The sequence below is a fragment of the Rutidosis leptorrhynchoides genome, chromosome 2 (genome assembly GCF_046630445.1).
Source record: "Rutidosis leptorrhynchoides isolate AG116_Rl617_1_P2 chromosome 2, CSIRO_AGI_Rlap_v1, whole genome shotgun sequence".
NCBI classification, from domain to species: Eukaryota; Viridiplantae; Streptophyta; class Magnoliopsida; order Asterales; family Asteraceae; genus Rutidosis; species Rutidosis leptorrhynchoides.
Genome location: NC_092334.1, coordinates 231,733,043 through 231,758,359, shown reverse-complemented (window position 1 = coordinate 231,758,359; position 25,317 = coordinate 231,733,043).

Sequence of the window (25,317 nt, the reverse complement as noted above, 5' to 3'; positions counted from 1 at the left end):
AATAAGCTACACCCGGAGGGTTAGCTACATCACAACAATACAATATATATAAATGCCCAAGGTTAAACAATCGTAAAAAGGAATGGTACTCGAATTTCCCATCGGTGTTCATAACAACCGTTAGTGTACAACTCATATATCACTAACCCTTGGACAACACATATCCGTTTATAAAATTGTTAGTGTACAACACATATAACACTAAATTGGACAACACATATCCATTCATAAAACCGTTAGTGTACAACGCATATATCACTAACTTGGACAACACATATCCGTTCCTACAAATAAATACATTATATACATACATGTATACTTATTCCACTCCCAACCACGTGTGATAACATACACCCAAAGTGTGTACCTCGCCAGAGGTGGTCAACCAAAATGCACAACCGTGCCAATTGGACCCATACACAAGTCCATCAAATCCACCTATATGTTAAGTGAGCTCTATAGCCGAGAATCACTTCACCCGACCAGCACACATCCTACACATACATATGCATATAGGATATTAACACTCACCTTGTCGCCTTAATGAATGCTTCCAAATAATCCGCAACTCGCCGAAGGAATGTACCTATTCCATTATCATAAATACCACAATACAATTAGGATGGATTTACTAACCAACCCAATTCGACACTTAGTGCAAATTCGACCCAAATGCACTTCCAAGGACAAACCGCGCCCAAACTAACCAATAATCACTAACACAATTGATAATGGTCCTAATATGCCAATTAAACCCGAACACAAGTGTTAAACACTTATCGTTCTCAAAATCGCCCACAAACCCTAATTTTGACCCATAAGGTCAAAATCTCACCATTTACAAGTTTTGACACCAAAACATCTTTAACTCGATTTTATACTTCATCTTAATCCATTTTAAGTTTACAAACCACATGGAATCGACATTCGGGTCATAATCCTCAACAAACCCAAATTTTAACTCTAGTCAAAATTAGTCAACCACGAAAACCCTAAAGGTCTCCAAAACACCAATAATCACTAATGCTAGTGATTGTACACCATTTACAAGTCTTAAACATGGTTAAATCATTAACCAACCCAAAACCCGCCTTTAACACTTACAAACCCGAATCTTAGTGTTAATCTCAAATTAACAACTAAATGGGTTCCATCTATGAATCATACAATCAAAAGCCTCAAATTTGGATGATGAACACGAAAATGAAATTCGAAGTTAGAGCTTACCACTAGTATCACCGTGTAGCTAAGAAAAAGGAGAACAAACTTGTCAACTACGCCAAAGATCAAATCCCGCTTCTTCCTTTCCAAAAATCCCTTTGAAATCAAGTGGGTGTTTGAGTTTTGAGAGAAAAATGAAAAGAAAAGGAAAATGAAAATAGGAAATGAAATAAATGGATGAGGTTAAATCCTCAAATCTGGCTCAAACGCGAAAAGACCAAATTGCCCTTGAACTTCATTTAAAATTACAAGAATTTGGTGCCAGTTCGTGCAGTATGCCGCGCCGCGGCATTAATGGTCGCGCCGCGACCTTTGCCTGAGTCTGGTGCCTTCTTTACCACACTTTCTGATCTGAATTCTAGTTGATTGCAGTGTCGCGGCCTCATTTGTCGCGCCGCGACACACGGCGTGATCTGAGTCATTTTCTTGCATACAAGACCTCAACACCCGAACATGTCCGGAACCCTTCATACGCCTATCGTACATACACAATACACCTATAAATCATATACGGGGAAAACGGGGTGTTACAACTCTCCCCCACTTAGCCTCGATCACGTCTTCGTGATCCTCATCACTTAACCAAACGGACCACACTTCACGGTCCTCAAAAATAAGTCCCAACTGACTTTCCTAAGCAATTCTTCCCACTGAAATGCCTTTAACAACTAAATCGTCACCCACGATTTATCAAATCCACAATCCGAGCACTAAAACCATGCTCATTCCCTAACATCGGGAAAACTCAACCAATCTCGTACCGAGATATCAACCCCTTAGCGTACCCTTACCGAGTACAACGCTAAAAGCAACCAAGTCTCAACCTAAGGTCAACAATCCGAAACGATGAAGACCGAACCAAACGAATCCTGATGGATAACACCAATCACTAAACATACCTTGTAGTGCGCAATACGACCAATACGCAACTACCATAACATCATAATCCAACGGCTAAAACCGATAGCGCCCAAAACGACTATGGAAAACGCAAATCTCAAGGTGTACCAAATCGACTATTGTCACACCCGTAACAACATGTGAGCGAAACACGGCTATCGCATCACTAATCAGACAACACGGTCCTCACGACCCCACCATCGGCATATAAAACAATCGATAGTTCACACAACATGGTCCTTACTACCCCACCGTTGCTGTATAAAACAACCAATAGATCACAACACAACATGGCCGAAACAACCCGAGCCTAAACACATATGGAGGATGGTCGAAACAACCCGAACCTTAGTGAATTCGCACAACCCGAAATTCACCAACCCAACCCATATATCTCACAACGAAATGACCGCACAACCCGAGTCATCGTGAATACGCGCAACCCGATATTTACTACCACTGCCACATAGTATAACCGAGGATGGCCGTACAACCCGAGCCTTAGTGAATCCAAACTACCCGACATTCACTACCTCAAACCATGTGTCCAACCAACAGGGACAATCGTACGAAATATTGTGAATACGAACAACCCGTTATTCACGTCCCACAACACAACTCACGAATGGTACTCTCATTTCCCACCGGTACTCGCATTTCCCGATAATGTTATGCCATGCCGACGTAACACTACTCCCTTGATGAAGTCAGCGGACCCCGAAGGTCATGCTCCACCAATCTCAACACCAGATGAAGTCAGCGGACCCCGAAAGTCATGCTTCACCGATATAACACCACGCTCATGATGAAGTCAGCGGACTCTGAAGGTCATGCTCCACCAATCGCATACTCCCATGATGAAGTCAGCGGACCCTAAAGGTCATGCTTCATCAATCACCAATACCATGATGAAGTCAGCGGACTCCGAAAGTCATGCTTCATCAATCAACGCCCTTTTGGCCACGAACGACGAGTAGCGTAACATCGCGCTCTGCTACGCCATAGTGAATCCTAACGGATACCACTAACCATTCACACACTCGAGCAAGAACCACCTATATCAAACATAGGCACAAAACAAAAGTTCTCTAGAAGAGAATCCGATATGCACATCCCTTAACCGAGGGATTTCACCTTGCTCGTCAAACACGTCCATTATCTCTCAACGAGATTTACCAAATCGGTGATAATTCAAATCCAAAATCATAAGTACAATTTAACCGAAATTGTACTCTACCACAAACTGACCAAAACTAGGTCCCAACACAATTTTCGGACCTAATAAAACGTCATACGAAATCTCACACTAAAACTTCCTCGTGCGGGAGTGTAACTCCCCCACTTGGAACTACGTCCCATATCCACAACTCGTACAATCGTACAATGCTATCAAAGGTAGACTTTACAAACGATTGGGCTCACATGACCCATCACCATATCTTGCTCCAGCCTTAAGCACACGAAGGATTTCAATCAATCCTGAAACACTTTGAACAAAAAGTGTACCACGATTACATAAACCACACCCTCGCAATCATCCAATTGCTCTAGTTTGTCAATTCCTACCTAGTCACTTATGTACCTAAGGGTTTCACTCCGGTACCCTAGGTACAATGTAACCACAACCTAATCGGAGTCGAACACCACGCTAGTAGGTATAAAAGAGGCACCTAATGTCGCGTCACGTAGACTCCTTTACCAACATACATCGAGATCAAACACTCGATCTTTTTCGGGTTCCAATCCACCCGACGAACGTCACGGTTCATCGACCTCCACACAAAAGCGAACACGCGCTTAACAACCGAACACCAAAACCCATTTCCATGGCTTGGTAGAAACATTTCCCAGATACTAAGGAATGCTTGGTGGCACCAAGTCTTACGCCCTTCGTCCAAAAATCAAACATCACCATAGCGTACTTCCATTAGGAACGTCACCCATAACAACACTATGCACAACACAATGTATTTAACAAATCTGAACTTAAACGCCACATAAATAAATATTCAAATGACATATTTATTAAAATGAAACGTACCTCAACGTATCCTTGCGGCATTCGCCGCCAACTCGGGACAATCCGGCTTGCGATGCCCCTCCTTATGACAATAGTAGCACATCCCGTCATCACTTCTCGGCATTGTGCACTCCCAAAACTTGTGGCCCCTAACACCACAATTGAAACATCTAGGTGCACGAGAATCCACCGTGCCTTTTCCCACATTACCTGTACTCGCACTTGCACCCTTATTTTTCTTACCCGGGGCGCCGTACGAATCAACCCTCCTCTTACTTGAAGGTTCACACATCTTTGATCGCGTATACGACTCAAAACCTCTAGCCAAGTTGAATAATTCCGCAAACGATTTCGCTTGACCCCGACTAATTTTACTTTTCAAGTCATCATTCATGGTCCGATAGAAATCCCCCATTAACAAACGATCATTCCCCAAATACTCCGGGCAAAAACGAGCCTTCACTATAAAGGTCGTCTTGAGAGTATTCAAATCCATACATCCTTGTCGCAAATTTCGCAACTCATTACGCAATTCCCACAAATCGGCCGAAGTCCAGAACTCCTCGAAGAATTCCTCCTTAAACTCGTTCCACGATAAGGCCATAAACATTTTGCCACCGACAAGATCGATCTTACCATCCAACCAATCCTTTGCCCTACCCCGCAACAAACTAGTAGCGAGTCTCGTCTTCTTCTCAAGAGGGCATTCAATAGTACGAAAACACCCTTCGACATCCGAGATCCAAGTTGTGCTTACCAAAGGATCCGGTTTTCCGTCATACATCGGGGGATTAGTCCTCATGAAGCTCTTAAGAAAACGCTCCATTTCACCACTACTTTGAAGTTCGGAATACTTCCTATCCATTTCTTCTCGAAACGCACGCATTTGCTCCGCAACGGCGGCCGCAACTCTAGCGTTAAATTCTAAATCGTTCGTCTCGATCCTGTTTCCCGTCGTCATTCTAAGAAATTCAAAGCGATTAGATCACGAACTTATAAAGCACACACACAATACCCCCCCCCATCTTGCTAAACACTCGTCGTACATCACTTGCTAGACACGATTTGTACCCGTAATAAGGTTTGCAAGTCCTTATTACGCACACACGTCGTATCAACTCGTTAGTACAACGACCGCCTCGCTCGATGATATAAACAAACACAAACAAAATTCTACGCGATATGCACATACGCGAGAATTATTATCACAACACAATTAATATATTAATAATATCCGCATTACTAATATAAACATTAGTCCACCTACAAACATGGCACTAACTATAACCTATTCCGACCCGTAATCCTACAAGTCCCGCAACAAATAAGCACACACAAAAGTCTAAGTCTAGGCACCTATCTCAAGTCACCTAAATTCCTTAGACCATGCTCTGATACCACTTGAAACAACCCAACCCGTATTAAAAAAGGCCCATAATTTTTTTCCTTTTAATACGCTTTAAATAACACTTTAGGTCCCAATTGTGTTTCCATAAACATCTTTAATACGATAGAAGGTTTAATAAACCTTAAAACATTTAATACATTGATTAATTGTCCAAACTGACATACATGACCCGACTAGTTTAGTTTCCAACCAAAACCGAGCATGGTGATTTGGGACTACGCTACCTAAATCCTAAACGAATACAAAAGCAAGATCTTCTAAGCAACCTAGCCAAGATCTCTAATCCTCAAGCTTACCCGAGCCGCCAAGCATGCGAACCTATAAAAATTTCAACAACGAGAGGGTAAGCTAACTCTTAGTGAATGATAATATACTACATACATATATATGTATAAAATGAACACGCCACACAAATATCAAATACCGCATACCGAAGCATCCATGAATAAGGTAACTACACTAAGCATACCGTACGATCTCTAAGCAACAAGCTAAAGATATCAACAAAATATAAGTTTACCAATGACGATGTGAACAACGCCAAATAAGCTACACCCGGAGGGTTAGCTACATCACAACAACACGTCAATATATATAAACGCCCAAGGTTAACCAATCGTAAAAAGGAATGGTACTCGAATTTCCCATCGGTTGTGATGACCCGGAAATTTCCGACCAAATTTAAACTTAATCATCATATGATTTCGACACGATAAGCAAAATCTGTAATGTTGAGTCTCGAAAGTTTTGAAACTATATTCATGTAATCAATTACCTTTTGACCATTCCCGACAATTCACGAACAACTACTTGTAAATAAATATGTATATATATATATATATACACATACATATACAAATGTAAGTATACTTAATAATTTGAAATTATAAAAGATAATTTAAACAATGGAATTAAATATATAAAATAAGATACAAAATAAGTATGTGGTGATTTAAAATGAATGTATATATAAATACATATGATTTCTATGTATAAACATTATTATATGTATATTATAATGTGTATATATATATACATACACATATAGTGTATAGATATTCAAATATAGTATATAAACTATGATATAATTGATAAATTATGATAAATGTAATTACAAAGTTAAAAATATAATTACTATATTATTATTGCTTTTCTTATTATCAATATTAATATTAATATTAAAAATCAGTATTATTAAAAGTATTATAGATATGAAGTTTGTTATATAAAATGTTGTAGTATTATTATTACTAATATTATTATTGTCATTAAAAATATTAGTATTATTATAACCAATATTATTATTATTAATAATATGATAGTTATAAATAAAATAGTTATTATTATCATTATCATTAATAAATAATATCATTATTAATATTATTAATATTATTACTATTATCATTAATAATATTAGAAATATTATTATCATTTAATGAATAAGATTAATTATAATTATAATATATATAAATACACATATATAAATACAGATAATTCATTAATTCAGATAAAAACAGATAATTACGGATAATTATAGATATATACACCTGTTACGACTAATAACATAGTTACAGATATAAATTTTAACGAAATCAGTAATAATTTTATTTAGATTATTATTAATAATATATTTATTATTTAATATTAACATTAATTAAATAAACCATATATAGAATCGGATCAGTTTCAATCACAATCCAGCTGTTTTGGAATCTTGTTTTTGTCTTCGATTCTGTTAGATGTCTGCATCAAATAATTAGAACGATCCAAGCCAGTACAGATTTGATATCGTCCTATATATTTTCTTTTTCTTGTACGATATATATTCTGTCAATTCTTCATTTGCTTTATAATAATTAATTTACTCATGGTATTAGGATAACAGTCGATCATTTATTCATCATTCTCAATTATCAATTTTAAATCACTGCTAACTGTTGAATTAAAATCACAAAAAGTGAAGAACACATTCAACCCCTGTACGCGTCATAATTACTTTCAAAACTCGATTTTTTATTGTTTTCCAAAATCCAATAATGTAGTCCTGTTAGAAAACTCTTATTCAAACTCCCTGTAAATCCTCAAGTCTCAATTCATCGTATGGAGTATTAATTTTAGAGTCAAAGTATTTTGATTTAAAAGTCAAACAAATGTTCATGAACGAATTTGAATTTTTTGTTATAATTAATGTTAAATTGATAGTTCCTAAATTTTTTAAGAGTGATTTGGAACCTTTTTCATGAAGAGATCATAATCTAAAACGATCTACAAATTCGAGTTTGGGTATTGAGTTTCAATATTATTATTTTTTCCTTCGAAAATAGAAGCAGCAGCAATTTAAGATTTTTTTTTCTTCTCTGTTAATTAAAAGATTACAATCTCTGGTCGTTATAGTTATATTTCAAGTCTTAATTTGATTTAGTGATTCGCTGTTATACTTCCTCTGGTCGTCTGAGTTCATGAAGAAGAAGTTAGTAGGAGTTAAATAGAATGGATTAAATACATTCGGGTTAGGATATTAATCAGAAAAATAAATTAGAGTAAACGGTTTAAGGGGTGTGCGGGTGAGCGGATGGTCACGGGTTCGAGTCCGGGTATGGACTATTATTTTTTTGGAACCTCATTCTTTTAAGGTAATTTATATTTATCTTATTATTATTATTCTTATTATTATGATTATGATGATTGTTATTATTATAATTATTATGGTTATGTTAATATTAATAATATGACTACTATCATTATCATATTTTAATTTTTTTTGTTATTATTAAGATAGTACCACTAAGTATCATTAGTATTATTATTACTATCATAATGCCAAATATTATTATCATTAATATTAGTATTAGTATCAATTATAATTATTAGTATTATTATTATTATCATTACTTTTATTACTAGTATTATTATTATTATTATTATTTAAGTATTAGTATTATAGTTATTATTATTATTATCATTATTATTATATGTATCGTTATTTTTAAACATTACAAATTTTGTTAAAAATGGTACTACCATTGAAATTAACATTTTTATCAAAATTATCAATTTACTATAGAAATTATTATTACTATCATTATTAAGAATTGACATGAGCTTATCAAAAACCAGTATTATTTTATCATCATTATCATCATTATTATTAATATTATTATTGTTATGATTAGTATTAGTAATATATCAAATAAAGTTGATTTATATAAAAATGCGCTTAACTTAACTATATTATTATTATCAATACTACTATTAATATTATTATTATTATTACAATAAAATTTAGTTATATAAAACCATATCTAATACATATAATCCAAATTCTATTACAATATTAATTAATTATTCAAGATATATAAAATAAATATATTTAAGTTATTAATGGAACTTATAACTCGTTAGAATAACAGTTGAACCACTAATAATGATATATGATTGTTCGACCAAAATAATATGTTTTAATATATATAACTGATATAGGTTCGTGAATCCAAGACCAACCCTGCATTGTTCAGTTGTTTAATGTCGTTATATGTATTTTTACTACAAAATACAGTATGGTGAGTTTCATTGATCCCCTTTTACTCTTTACATTTTTGGGGCTGAGAATACATGCAAATGCTTTAGTAACTGTTTTACAATAATTATATGCGTGAGTTTCATTATTCCTTTTTAAATGCTTTCGCAATATATATTTTTGGGACTGAGAATACATGCGCTGTTTTTATAACTGTTTTACGAAATAGACACAAGTAATTGAAATTACATTATATGGTTGAATGATCGAAATTGAATATGCCATTTATAGTCTGGTAATCTAAGAATTAGAGAACATACACCCTAATTGACGCGAATCCTAAAGATAGATCTATCGGGCCCAACAAGCCCCATCCAAAGTACCAGATGCTTTAGTACTTCGAAATTTATATCATGTCCGAAGGAGGATCCCGGAATGATGGGGATATTCTTATATGTATATTGTGAATGTCGGTTACCAGGTGTTCAATCCATATGAATGATATTTTTGTCTCTATGCATGGGACTTATGTTTATGAGAAATGGAGATATGAAATCTTGTGGTCTATTAAAATTATGAAATGATTATTTATGTTAAACTAATGAACTCACCAACCTTTTGGTTGACACTTTAAAGCATGTTTATTCTCAGGTATGAAAGAAATATTTCGCTGTGCATTTGCTCATTTTAAAGAAATTATTTGGAGTCGATCATCGCAATGGAACCAGATGTTGGTGACTTCGTTCAGATGGATTAGGACGGGTCCTTTCAGTTGGTATCAGAGCGATGGTCTTAGCGTACCAAGTCTGCATTAGTGTGTCTAACTGATAAGTCGTTAGGATGCATTAGTGAGTCTGGACTTCGACCGTGTCTACATGTCAAAAGTTTTGTTTATCATTTCGTGTCGAAAATTACCTGCTTATCATTCTTAGAGAATCATCTGCTTATCATCCTTAGGAAAATTACCTGCTTATTATTTTTAGTCTAGACACATCTTACTGCAATGATTGCATGTATAGTGTATAGACAAAAAAATTCATATCTTAGCGTATCTGTCACTGTAGACTTTATCTGACATGTTCCCTTAATTTTCTCCGTAATTCACGGGATCTTTGGAGGTATTTATAGGTATTCTATATATAATTAGAATATCATTCAATATTCGAAAATCATTTCATATCAAAACCCTTTAACTGATCGTGAGAGATGGATCCTACACCTAGCTTGGATTCCATTAGTTCCGGAAGCGATTTCGAGATGTATATTGAAGCAGACTCCGAAGTCAATGAACCAGAAGTGCCTCAACCATTTAGTTATTTTTTTTTCTGGAGGAGATGGGGGTGGGTCCGAGACTTACTCACTCGATGGAGAAATGAATAAGGCGAGCCCTACTGCGAACCAAACTTACCTCCTAACATCGGAGAAAAATGATGTACTCACCGGTGAACCTATGCGCAACACTGTATTCACCCTTCTTGCTAAAGTTTTCCATCTCGAAGGTCGCATTACTGCAATCTCAGAAAATGTTCAACCTCTACTTTCGAATACCAATCGAAGGGGAATATTAGAAGAAGTTAGGGAACTTCAAATTAATAATCAAGATCTATCGAATCAGATGAGTGGATGGATAGAAATGATAGAGGGTAGGATAGAAATCCTGACAAGAATGGTGCGTGATTTACAAGCTATACTTACTACACCAACATCATCACCAACATTAGCAACAATAACACTTGTAGCACCGACAACAACAGTACCACCATCAGCAGCACCAGCAGCATAACCAGTACCAATAACAACAACTTCATCAAACGTTCAACCTCGCAATCTATACCTCAAGCATAATCATCGTTCTACGAATCGTTCTACATAAACTATCTTCGTCCTTCATGGTGATTATGTAATCTCTAATGTTTTAGAGATTATGTACTCTAGTTTTAACCGTAAATCTGATGAGTTTAATATCACATTGACTCATTAAATCCATGATTACGTCTGAAGAAAATATATATGTATATATGTTTTCATAAAGATTGTAATTAAAAATTCTTTTGTACAAACTGTTAATGGTGAAAATATTTTAACGGGTAGGTAATACCCGAGGAATATTTAGATTTCATATTAATAAGTTACATTGTACATTCTTCGAATCTGATTCAACAGTCATTTACTATCCTATTTACAACCACCGATATACGAATCCGTTCACCACAGAATAACCATTTTTATTCAATTTCATATTTGGATTTTGACTTCTCAGAATCCAAAAAGTGGCATAATGAAGAAAACAGTGAACAAAATAAAATTTGTTAGAAACAAACGAATTAACTAATTGAAATATTGTTAAGAATCCACGCTAACTGTTCCTAGCTAACTGTTCCTATCTAACTTATTACACTTTATTTATCGCAATTTAATTATCGCAATTTACATTCTCGCAATTTTATTTATCGTCATTTAATTTCTGTTATTTACTTTACGCAATTTTATTTATCGTCATTTAATTTCTGTATTTATTTTACGCACTTTGAATATCGGGACACGTATACAAGGTTTTGACATATCATATCGATGCATATATATATATATATATATATATATATATATATATATATATATATATATATATATATATATATATATTATTTGGAATAACCATAGACACTCTATATGCAGTAATGATCGAGTTCTCTATACAGGGTTGAGGTTGATTCTACAATAATATATATACTTTAAGTTGTGATCGAGTCTGAGACGTATACGGGTCACGACATGTATTAATTAATTCGAATATTATATATTAAACTATATATGAATTATTGGACTGTCAACTGTGGACTGTCGACTGTGGACTAATAACATTGAACAATTAAAATGAATTAAAATATTGATTATAACATATGAAACTAAATAATTCTTCAAGTTTGCCACTTGATTTCATCTCAAACCTCATTTGTATCTTGACGATTACAATCCGCGTTCAAACCTTTCATAATTCTTGAAAACACCTCAATCGAGAGGATGAACTAACCGCACTTCATCTACGGAAGAAAATATCGATGCATATAGTTATGCACCTGAAAAACTCTCGGAAACTGAGTAAACGTTTAACACGTATCTGTGCTAGCTCCTTTGTCGTTGTTATTACTGAATATAACTTTGCAATTCATTTTTCAAATTAGCCAATTTTGTCACAGCTCCAGCAAATCAACTTTGACTTTTCGTTCGAAACAATCTTATTATCACCTTGATTTATATGTATGCTCTTTTATTGTTACCGGGGAACCTTTTATATTCCACCATATTACCGTCAACGTTTAATCATCTAAAAACACAATTCTCTTGAAATCACCTCAGATCGATAACCAATGATTCAGATATGGTAGCAGTAAATGTAGAGGAATCGTCAATCAGTACTTTGAAAACTCACAGCATATCTACATCAACAGTTATATGTATAACATTTATCTCTTAAAATAATGATATTCTATTCTGAAATTCTGAAAAGCACCCAGTCTGCGAACTAATACTCTGAATTTTGAAAAGTTGAATGAAACAACAAAAACTGTAAACGACCTTAATCATCGAAAGTTTGATGATAAAGAATAGAATGTTGGAAAAGCTCAGAAAAGTTGGAACTGGAAAACGGATTGAGCTAACCACGAAGGAGACCAAGGACAAATACAAGGACCATACCCTATATTCAAAGAATCCAAGTAATTATGGATCTGTTGAAATCTTTAAAGAATATCTTGCTCCGAAGTCATGTTAAAATCTTGCAGAAAATTTTTCCTTATCAACCATCGAACATAGAAATTCCAAAATATCATCATCAATATCTTTGATATTTCTGAGGATATTTTCATAAATATTCTCGTTCGAAATTATATACCTCTTCGTGCTTCCTGTGTATCATTATAATGGAAACATTCAATAGAAAATTTAGTACCGAAAAGCAGATTATGCGAAACTATGAAGAAAGCTGTGGATAAATCACAAAGAATAAGTTTGACTTCAAAGAATCCAAATGATTCAATGTCTGCTAAGGTCTCTAGTGAATATCTTGCTCATTACTCTAAACCCTTGCAGATAATAGTTTCTATCATCCTCTGATCTTAGATATTCCGAGATATTATCGTATCTTTCATTATAAATATCCTCCATTGTAATGACCCAGATTTTTCCGATCGTTCTATACTTATAAGACTAATATTTACATAAATTAAACCTTACCAACATGATAAGCAATCCCAATTTGTTGAGACTTATGTTTTTTTTTTTTTTTTTAAAAGTGTTTTACACAACGTTTGACCGTCCAATTTGACCGATGATATCACGAACTATATAACACATGATAATTATATGATTATGTATAAATACATATCTATACATATTTAACTTGATTTAAGGATGGTTTAACATTTCATTGTGAACTAACAACAATGAGTTATAAGTATACTTTGAGACCACTAACTTAAGTTTTCAAAACGATAACTATATGTAACGTTCTTTGACATATATACTTACAATCTATAATGTGTTGGTGATTTATGTCACCAATATGATTTTAAGTGTAATGGGATTAATTTTTAACCAACATAGTCTTGATAAATATCGAACAAGTTTGGGGAAGTGTGGAGTGCACACTTGTTTGAACTTATCTTGATTATGACGGGGGTTCGGGGGCAGCGCCCCCGATAAGCGAGGTCTAAGGGGTGGCAACCCCTGGCGGGGTCCAAGGGGCAGAGCCCCTGGCTGGGGTCGAAAGGATAAATCAATGATAATGATTTACGGATATAAAGGTAACCCAAACCTAAATCCCATTAGCTATTTGAAAGCTTAAAAGTGCTTAGAAAAGGGATGTTATGCCATCCTAGCACATGTAAAGAAAGTTGAAGAAAAGGAGAAGAATATTAACGATGTAAATGTAGTAAGAGACTTTTCCGATGTATTTTCGGAAGAATTACCGGGACTACCTCCTTTCAGGTCTGTAGAATTTCAAATAGATCTTGTACCAGGAGCTGCACCGGTTGCTCGTGCTCCATATAGACTTGCACCGTCCGAGTTAAAAGAACTTCAGAGTCAGTTAAAAGAATTACTGGATCGAGGATTCATACAACCAAGTACTTCACCGTGGGGAGCTCCAATTTTATTTGTTAAAAAGAAAGATGGATCTTTTAGGATGTGTATAGATTATCATGAATTAAATAAGTTAACTATCAAGAATCGGTATCCACTACTGAGAATTGATGACTTATTTGATCAACTGCAAGGATCATGTGTTTACTCGAAAATCGACCTAAGATCGGGCTATCATCAACTACGTGTCAAAGAAGAAGACATTCCGAAAACTGCTTTTCGGACACGTTATGGTCATTATGAATTTTTGGTCATGCCGTTTGGATTGAGCAGGAGAGTGCATTTCAATTACTGAAGAAGAAGTTGACTACGGCGCCTATTTTATCGTTACCTGAAGGGAACGATGATTTTGAGATATATTGTGACGCTTCGCGACAAGGTTTTGGTTGCGTCCTTATGCAACGAAAGAAAGTTATTGCATACGCATCTCGACAATTGAAGATTCACGAGCGGAATTACACGATGCATAATCTAGAATTGGGGGCAGTAGTGTTTGCATTGAAGATATGGAGACACTATTTATATGGAGTTAAATGCACTGTGTTTACTAATCATAAAAGCCTTCAACATATTTTCAATCAGAAACAACTGAACATGAGGCAACGTAGGTGGGTCGAGCTGATAAACGACTACAATTGTGAGATTCGCTATCATCCCGGGAAAGCGAATGTAGTGGCCGATGTTCTAAGCAGAAAGGAACGAGAACCAATTCGAGTACGAGCAATGAACATAAAAATTCGCATGAATCTCAACTCACAAATTAAAGAGGCTCAACGAGATGCTCTTACTAAAGAAATCATAGGAAATGAAATAATGAAGAAGTATGAGAAGCAACTCGTTATACGGGAAGACGGAATTCGATATTTTGCAAACCATATTTGGGTACCAAAGTTGGGTGGATTAAGGAAGTTGATATTGAATGAGGCGCACAAGACAAGATACTCGATACATCCTGGAGTTGGAAAGATATACCAAGATCTTAAGACGCATTATTGGTGGCCTAATTTAAAGACAGACGTTGCAACATATGTTGGGGAATGTTTAACTTGTTCCAAAGTTAAAGCAGAACACCAGAAGCCGTCAGGGTTACTTCAACAACCAGAAATCCCAGAATGGAAATGGGATGGTATTACCATGGATTTCATTACAAAGTTACCTAAGACTGCCTGGGGTTATGACACCATTTGGGTAATGGTTGATCGTCTCACCAAATCTGCACATTTCTTGCCTATAAAGGAAACGGATAGGATGGAGAAACTATTACGACTGTACATAAAGGAAATTGTTTCAAGGCATGGAATACCTATTTCCATTATATCCGATCGTAATAGTAGATTTACATCAAAGTTCTGGCAATCACTACAGGAAGCCCTGGGAACTCGTTTGGAAGAACAATTCAGACTCTTGAAGACATGCTCAGAGCATGTGTGATCGATTTTGGAAACGGATGGGATAAATATCTACCATTATAGAATTCTCGTATAATAATAGTTATCATGCGAGCATTAAAGCTGCACCAATCGAAGCACTGTATGGAAGGAAGTGTAGATCCCCTATCTGTTGGAACGAAGTAGGAGATCAACAATTAACTGGTCCAGAGATCATCCATGAAACTACTGAGAAGATAGTGCAAATCAAGGAGAGATTGAAAACAGCCCGTAGTCGCCAAAAGAGCTACGCCGATGTCCGAAGGAAACCATTAGAGTTTTAGATCGGTGACATGGTTATGTTAAAGGTGTCACCTTGTAAAGGTGTAATACGTTTTGGAAAAAGAGGTAAACTGAACCCAAGGTATGTAGGCCCGTTCAAGATCATCGAACGCATTGGACCGGTAGCTTATCGACTCGAATTACCACAACAACTCGCCAGAGTACATAATACATTTCATGTTTCAAACTTTAAGAAGTGTCTTGCAAAGGAAGACCTCACCATTCCTCTTGAAGAAATCCAAGTCGACGAGAAACTACAATTCATAGAAGAACCAATCGAAATCATGGACCGTGAAGTTAAACAACTCAAGCAGAGCAACATACCAATCGTTAAGGTTCGTTGGAATGCTCGAAGGGGTCCTGAGTTTACTCGGGAACGAGAGGATCAGATGAAACAAAAGTACCCACATTTGTTTCCCGAGAACGTAAAATAGGTACAACTTTAAAATTTCGGGACGAAATTTATTTAATGGGTAGGTACTGTAATGACCCGGATTTTTCCGATCGTTCTATACTTATAAGACTAATATTTACATAAATTAAACCTTACCAACATGATAAGCGATCCCAATTTGTTGAGACTTATGTTTTTTTTTTTTTTTTTTGAAAAGAGTTTTACACAACGTTTGACCGTCCAATTTGACCGATGATATCACGAACTATATAACACAAGATAATTATACAATTATGTATATATACATATCTATACATATTTAACTTGATTTAAGGATGGTTTAACATTTCATTGTGAACTAACAACAATGAGTTATAAGTATACTTTGAGACCACTAACTTAAGTTTTCAAAACGATAACTATATGTAACGTTCTTTGACATATATACTTACAATCTATAATGTGTTGGTGATTTATGTCACCAATATGATTTAAGTGTAATGTGATTAATTTGTAACCAAAATAATCTTGATAAATATCGAACAAGTTTGGGGAAGTGTGGAGTGCACATTTTTTTGAACTTATCTAGATTATGATGGGGGTTCGGGGGCAGCGCCCCCGATAAGCGGGGTCCAAGGGGTGGTAACCCCTAGCGGGGTCCAAGGGGCAGAGCCCCTGGCTCATATTGGTGACCCAAAATAAAAGCCCGGTTTTGAGCTTCCATTACCGTATCATACCCAGCATCTATACGTATTTACTATTGGTAAATACACATCAAATCCACATCCTTATCAGCCTTAGATCTGCCCTAGATAAGAGGGAATATTATTTGTAAGCTAGCATACATTATTACTCAAAAATTCAACACAAAAATTTGTCCTTGTTCCCTCAACAACCAGACTGTCCTATAAGTATCACCATCACCTTGGTTTTTCATTTCATTTTTACAACCATTTTTCTCTAACCAAAAACACACTCTTAGGAACTCTAAGTGTTCTTCACAATCTCAGCAAATACTCATGAAGAACTAGCTTCAAGAACAACCTATAATCATCATAAGAAAGTTTAATCATGATTATTTCTTATCTTTTCCAGTAGCCTTATCCAAGTAACTTGAGGTAGTAACCTTATTCATAATCTTATTCGATTCATATTTATATAGCTATCTTATTTTGTGTTATAAAATTTTTAACAACAAGAACATAGTTTGAATGATTTCAAACCTGTTCGCAAACTAAATAGATCCTTCTAACTTAACTATTAAAACAAAATCGGGTATCCGAAGCTAGTTTAGCTACGAAATTAATTAGATTAAAACTAAACTAATCTTATCTTTGCTAATTAATATGATATTTTATATATATTTACTTATGATTTAATTTTTTATATTTCAGGACCACCCGTAAACAACACGAGAAGATTAATCATAAGATCTCATGTTTGTACGCAACACGTCATTTGACAACACGGTACTTTATGTACGCAACAGGTCATTTGACAACATGGTACCATGGGTCGAGATTAATTCTGATCAATACGAATATGATGGGGTCTTTATTTATTTTATTGAGCAACTAATTGTGGACCATTAACAACAGACTGCTAACTACGGACTAAGAAAATATTATAAGTATTATAAGTATATATATATGTAACGATTACTTGAAAAGAAAATATGTTGATATATTATATATATGGTTAGGTTCGTGATATCAATTGGAGACCAAGTCGTGTTATATATCTTCAAGGCAAAAGTGAGTATATAGTCCCACTTTTAAACTCTAAATATTTCAGGATGAGAATACATGCATATTATGATTTAAGTTATGGACACAAGTGATTAAAAATATATATATTCTACGTTGAGTTGTACCACTGGCATACTTCCCTGTAACTTGGTAACTACTATTTACATGAGGTATTGTAAACGCGAATCCTGTTGATAGATCTATCGGGCCTGACAACCCCAACCGGACTGGACGACCAGTATTCAACGGTTGCATAGTACTTCGTTTCAGTGACTACACTTGGTACGGTGTAGTAAGATTTCATAATAAAGGGAATATGCGACGTTGATTAAATGTTAAGTATGGTTATCAAGTGCTCAACAACTTAGAATATTTTTATTAAAACGTGTATATATGAAATCTTGTGGTCTATATTTATAACGCTGCCGGCATTAAACCTATATCTCACCAACTTTATGTTGACGTTTTAAGCATGTTTATTCTCAGGTGATAACTAAAAGCTTCCGCTGCAACATGTTGAATTTAAGCAAGATCTTGAGTATGCATATTTGGGTCAAAAATAAAACTGCATATCGGAGAATTTGTAATGTAAAATACGTTGGAAATCATGTTGTTATCATCACATGTAAAATTTGTAAGGCTAAGATTATCGCTAAACGATAATCATTATTATGTTGTTTAAACCTTGTATTTGTAATAAAAGCTATGGTTTGTATTGTAAAAATGAATGCAGTTTTTGAAAAACGTCGCATATAGAGGTCAATACCTCGCGATGAAATCATATGTTATTGTATTCGTCCTTATGATTAAGGTCGGGTTATGACATGTGGTATCAGAGCGTTGGTCTTAGAGAACCAGAAAATTTGCATTAGTGTGTCTTATCGAGTATGTTAGGATGCATTAGTGAGTCTGGACTTTGACCGTGTTTGATTTCAAAAACTATTGCTTATCCTTGTTGGTTAAAAAAAATTAATATGTAAATATTATGTGGTACTAACGTGCTAGTTGTTATGTGATAGATGTCTGGCTTAGAACTTGTTATCACATTCAGTGACTCCGAACCAGAATCTTCAGATGGTGTTCCAGTCATTAACCTGTCCGATGATGAAAACGATACCTTTGGAGAAGACTCACAATTTTCGGATGAATCAATTGAAGAGGAACTGGAAAGTGATCCTAAGGAGGAAGAAATACAGGAAATTACGAAAGACAAGTTCGGAAGAGGAAAGAAACGAAAGGCTACTGAATTGGAAAATCCAAATCCCGAGTTTAGTAAGGATGTTGTGGCACCAACTCCACCAGACACTTCCACCCCTATTCCCGCTATTCCTATTAGTTCTATCCCGGCATCCAGTTCTTCAGCCCCTCAGCCAAAATGCAGGGAGACAATCAAGATAACCTATAAGCGATTTCTTTGAACACTAACGTTTTGGGTTAAATGATGCGATGTTGTTTTAAATCATGGGATCATATAACATTTTGTATAATATTACTAGTGTGGTTTGCTTAATGTTTTATGTAAAATAAGCATATGTAAAATAGTGAAGTGTGAAATGCAATAATTTTCCATGGTTGAGTATTATTTGGGTGATAGTAATTAATTTCTGTACTAAGCTATTAAGTATGAACTTTAACGGTTAGGTACTACCCTAGATATAATTATAAAACGCTAATAAGAAGAAAAGGCTTTTATAATAATAACTGGTTCATATTATTAATAAGCTACGATGTACTGTAAATACATACTACATCTATAATATTTCATGTGAATAATTATTTTTTTCATTCTTATTGAAGATTATGGCGCGATTGAACCGAATGACGGAACAAGAAATCGAGGAACTCATTAATCAGCGAGTGGACGAAAGAATGTTATGGGTCGAGGCTGCGAGAGGTGCTGCAGCTAACCCAAATCCTCGTGTGGGATGTACTTACAAAACTTTTCAAGGTTGCAAGCCCTCATCATTCAGTGGAACAGAAGGACCGGTCGGTTTAACCCGGTGGATCGAAAAGATTGAGTCTGTGTTTAAAATCAGTGGTTGTATTGAGAAGGACATGACCAAGTATGCATCGTGCACCTTACAAGATAGTGCACTCACGTGGTGGAAAAACTATGTGAAGGCCGTAGGAGGAGATGTAGCTTATAATACTCCCTGGGAAGAATTCAAAACAATGCTAATCAACAAGTATTGTCCAAGGAACGAGGTTAGGAAGTTGGAAGCTGAATTACGAAGCCTGAAACTTGTTGGTACTGAACTCACCAACTACAATCAGCGATTCATGGAATTAGCTTTGCTATGTCCCGAATTGGTACCAACCGAAGAACGGAAGATAGAACTGTACAAAGATGGTTTACCTAAAACTGTCAAGGCAAATGTTACAGCATCGAAACTCAAGACTATTCATGAAGCCATCACCATGGCAAACGAGTTGATGGACCAGATTATTCTGGATAAGAACACCGATGTCAAGACATCAGAAAACAAAAAAAAGTGGGAAGGTAATCAACAATCCAACAAGAAACAAGAAACCATGCAAGGTGTGGGTAGTGGTTCAAGCTTAGGTTACAAAGGACGAAATCCTTTATGTAATAGATGCCACAAACATCACTCTGGTTATTGTAATGTGGTGTGCGATAATTGTAATCGAAGGGGTCATCTTGCTGAAGATTGTAGGATTCCTGTTACAAATACCAATGGCACCAAGACTCCTGCCACCAATGCAAATAGAACTGCCTTGGCCACTGTTACTTGTTATGGGGGTGGGAAACAGGGTCATTATAAGAGCCAGTGCCCGAATCCAAAGAAGAATAACGGATCTGCACGCGGAAGAGCATTTATTATTAATGCTAGAGAGGCGTATGAAGACCCAGAGCTGGTTACGAGTACGTTTATCATTAATAACTTATCAGCATCTATTATATTTGATACTGGTGCCGATAGAAGTTACGTGTGTAGAGACTTTTACGCTAAATTGAATTGTTCATCATTACCTCTAGATGCTAAGTACATGATTGAGTTAGCTAATGGTAAACTAATTATAGCCGATAAAATTTGCCGTGATTGTAAAATAAGTTTAGCCGGAGAAACATTTAAGATTGATTTGATACCCGTAGAATTAGGAAGTTTTGACGTAATTATCGGCATGGATTGGATGTCCAAAGTAGGAGTCGAAGTGGTGTGTGCTGAAAAGGCAATTCGTATTCCTCGAAAGGATAAATCAATGATAATGATTTACGGAGATAAAGGTAACCCAAACCTAAATCTCATTAGCTATTTGAAAGCTTGAAAGTGCTTAGAAAAGGGATGTTATGCCATCCTAGCACATGTAAAGAAAGTTGAAGAAAAGGAGAAGAATATTAACGATGTAAATGTAGTAAGAGACTTTCTCGATGTATTTTCGGAAGAATTACCGGGACTACCTCCTTTCAGGTCTGTAGAATTTCAAATAGATCTTGTACCAGGAGCTGCACCGGTTGCTCGTGCTCCATATAGACTTGCACCGTCCGAGTTAAAAGAACTTCAGAGTCAGTTAAAACAATTACTAGACCGAGGATTCATACGACCAAGTACTTCACCTTGGGGAGCTCCAATTTTATTTGTTAAAAAGAAAGACGGATCTTTTAGGATTTGTATAGATTATCGTGAATTAAATAAGTTAACTATCAAGAATCGGTATCCACTACCGAGAATTGATGACTTATTTGATCAACTGCAAGGATCATGTGTTTACTCGAAAATCGACCTAAGATCGGGCTATCATCAACTACGTGTCAAAGAAGAAGACATTCCGAAAACTACTTTTCGGACACGTTATGGTCATTACGAATTTTTGGTCATGTCGTTTGGATTGACGAATGCGCCAGCTGTATTCATGGATCTCATGAATCGAGTTTTTAGTCCATATTTAGATAAGTTTGTTATCGTTTTCATTGACGATATTCTTTTCATTGATGATATTCTTATCTATTCCAAAAATGAGCAAGAGCATGATCAGCATTTAAGGTTGGTATTAGAATTGTTAAGAAAAGAACAGTTATACGCCAAATTTTCTAAGTGTGCGTTTTGGTTGAAAGAAGTGCAATTTCTTGGCCACGTTGTTAGTAGCAAAGGAATTCAGGTTGATCCAGCTAAAATTGAGGCCATTGAAAAATGGGAGACTCCTAAGACACCAACGCAGATACGCCAAGTTTTTGGTTTAGCCGGTTATTATAGAAGGTTTATTCAAGATTTTTCCCGAATAGCTAAACCATTAACAGCGTTAACGCAAAAAGGGAAGAAGTATGAATGGACCTCTGAGCAGGAGAGTGCATTTCAATTACTGAAGAAGAAGTTGACTATGGCGCCTATTTTATCGTTACCTGAAGGGAACGATGATTTTGAGATATATTGTGACGCTTCGCGACAAGGTTTTGGTTGCGTCCTTATGCAACGAAAGAAAGTTATTGCATACGCATCTCGACAATTGAAGATTCACGAGCGGAATTACACGACGCATGATCTAGAATTGAGGGCAGTAGTGTTTGCATTGAAGATATAGAGACACTATTTATATGGAGTTAAATGCACTGTGTTTACTGATCATAAAAGCCTTCAACATATTTTCGATCAGAAACAGCTGAACATGAGGCAACGTAGGTGGGTCGAGCTGATAAATGTCTACGATTGTGAGATTCGCTATCATCCCGGGAAAGCGAATGTAGTGGCCAACGCTCTAAGCAGAAAGGAACGAGAACCAATTCGAGTACGAGCGATGAACATAAAAATTCGCATGAATCTAAACTCACAAATCAAAGAGGCTCAACGAGAAGCTCTTACTAAAGAAAACATAGGAAATGAAATAATGAAGAAGTATGAGAAGCAACTCGTTATACGGGAAGACGGAATTCGATATTTTGCAAACCGTATTTGGGTACCGAAGTTGGGTGCATTAAGGAAGTTGATATTGAATGAGGCGCACAAGACAAGATACTCGATACATCCTGGAGTTGGAAAGATATACCAAGATCTTAAGACGCATTATTGGTGGTCTAATTTAAAGACAGACGTTGCAACATATGTTGGGGAATGTTTAACTTGTTCCAAAGTTAAAGCAGAACACCAAAAGCCATCAGGGTTACTTCAACAACCAGAAATCCCAGAATGGAAATGGGATGGTATTACCATGGATTTCATCACAAAGTTACCTAAGACTGCCTGGGGTTATGACACCATTTGGGTAATAGTTGATCGTCTCACTAAAGCTGCACATTTCTTGCCTATAAAGGAAACGGATAGGATGGAGAAACTATTACGACTGTACATAAAGGAAATTGTTTCAAGGCATGGAATACCTATTTCCATTATATCCGATCGTGATAGTAGATTTACATCAAAGTTCTGGCAATCACTACAGGAAGCCCTGGGAACTCGTTTGGATATGAGCACCGCATATCATCCGCAAACCGATGGGCAGAGTGAAAGAACAATTCAGACTCTTGAAGACATGCTCAGAGCATGTGTGATCGATTTTGGAAACGGATGGGATAAATATCTACCATTAGCAGAATTCTCGTATAATAATAGTTATCATGCGAGCATTAAAGCTGCACCATTCGAAGCACTATATGGAAGGAAGTGTAGATCCCCTATCTGTTGGAACGAAGTAGGAGATCGACAATTAACTGGTCCCGAGATCATCCATGAAACTACTGAGAAGATAGTGCAAATCAAAGAGAGATTGAAAACAGCCCGTAGTCGCCAAAAGAGCTACACCGATGTCCGAAGGAAACCATTAGAGTTTCAGATCAGTGACATGGTTATGTTAAAGGTGTCACCTTGGAAAGGTGTAATACGTTTTGGAAAAAGAGGTAAACTGAACCCAAGGTATGTAGGCCCGTTCAAGATCATCGAACGCATTGGACCGGTAGCTTATCGACTCGAATTACCACAACAACTCACTGGAGTACATAATACATTTCACGTTTCAAACTTTAAGAAGTGTCTTGCAAAGGAAGACCTCACCATTCCTCTTGAAGAAATCCAAGTCGACGAGAAACTACAATTTATAGAAGAACCAATCGAAATCATGGACCGTGAAGTTAAACAACTCAAGCAGAGCAACATACCAATCATTAAGGTTCGTTGGAATGCTTGAAGGGGTCCCGAGTTTACTTGGGAATGAGAGGATCAGATGAAACAAAAGTACCCACATTTGTTTCCCGAGAACGCAAAATAGGTACAACTTTAAAATTTCGGGACGAAATTTATTTAACGGTAGGTACTGTAATGACCCGGATTTTTCCGATAGTTCTATACTTATAAGACTAATGTTTACATAAATTAAACCTTACCAACATGATAAGCAATCCCAATTTGTTGAGACTTATGTTTTTTTTTTTTTTTTTGAAAAGAGTTTTATACAACGTTTGACCGTCCAATTTGACCGATGATATCACGAACTATATAACACACGATAATTATACGATTATGTATATATACATATCTATACATATTTAACTTGATTTAAGGATGGTTTAACATTTCATTGTGAACTAACAACAATGAGTTATAATTATACTTTGAGACCACTAACTTAAGTTTTCAAAATGATAACTATATGTAACGTTCTTTGACATATATACTTACAATCTATAATGTGTTGGTGATTTATGTTACCAATATGATTTAAGTGTAATGGGATTAATTTGTAACCAAAATAATCTTGATAAATAGCGAACAAGTTTAGGGAAGTGTGGAGTGCACACTTGTTTGAACTTATCTTGATTATGACGGGGGTTCGGGGGCAGCGCCCCCGATAAGCGGGGTCCAAGGGGTGGCAAACCCTGGCGGGGTCCAAGGGGCAGAGCCCCTGGCTCATATTGGTGACCCAAAATAAAAGCCCGGTTTTGAGCTTCTTTTACCGTATCATACCCAGCATCTATACGTATTTACTATTGGTAAATAAACATCAAATCCACATCCTTATCAGCCTTAGATCTGCCCTAGATAAGAGGGAATCTTATTTGTAAGCTAGCATACATTATTACTCAAAAATTCAACACAAAAATTTGTTCTTGTTCCCTCAACAACCAGACTATCCTATAAATATCACCATCACCTTGGTTTTTCATTTCATTTTTACAACCATTTTTCTCTAACCAAAAACACACTCTTAGGAACTCTAAGTGTTCTTTACAATATCAGCAAATACTCATGAAGAACTAGCTTCAAGAACAACCTATAATCATCATAAGAAAGTTTAATCAAGATTATTTCTTATC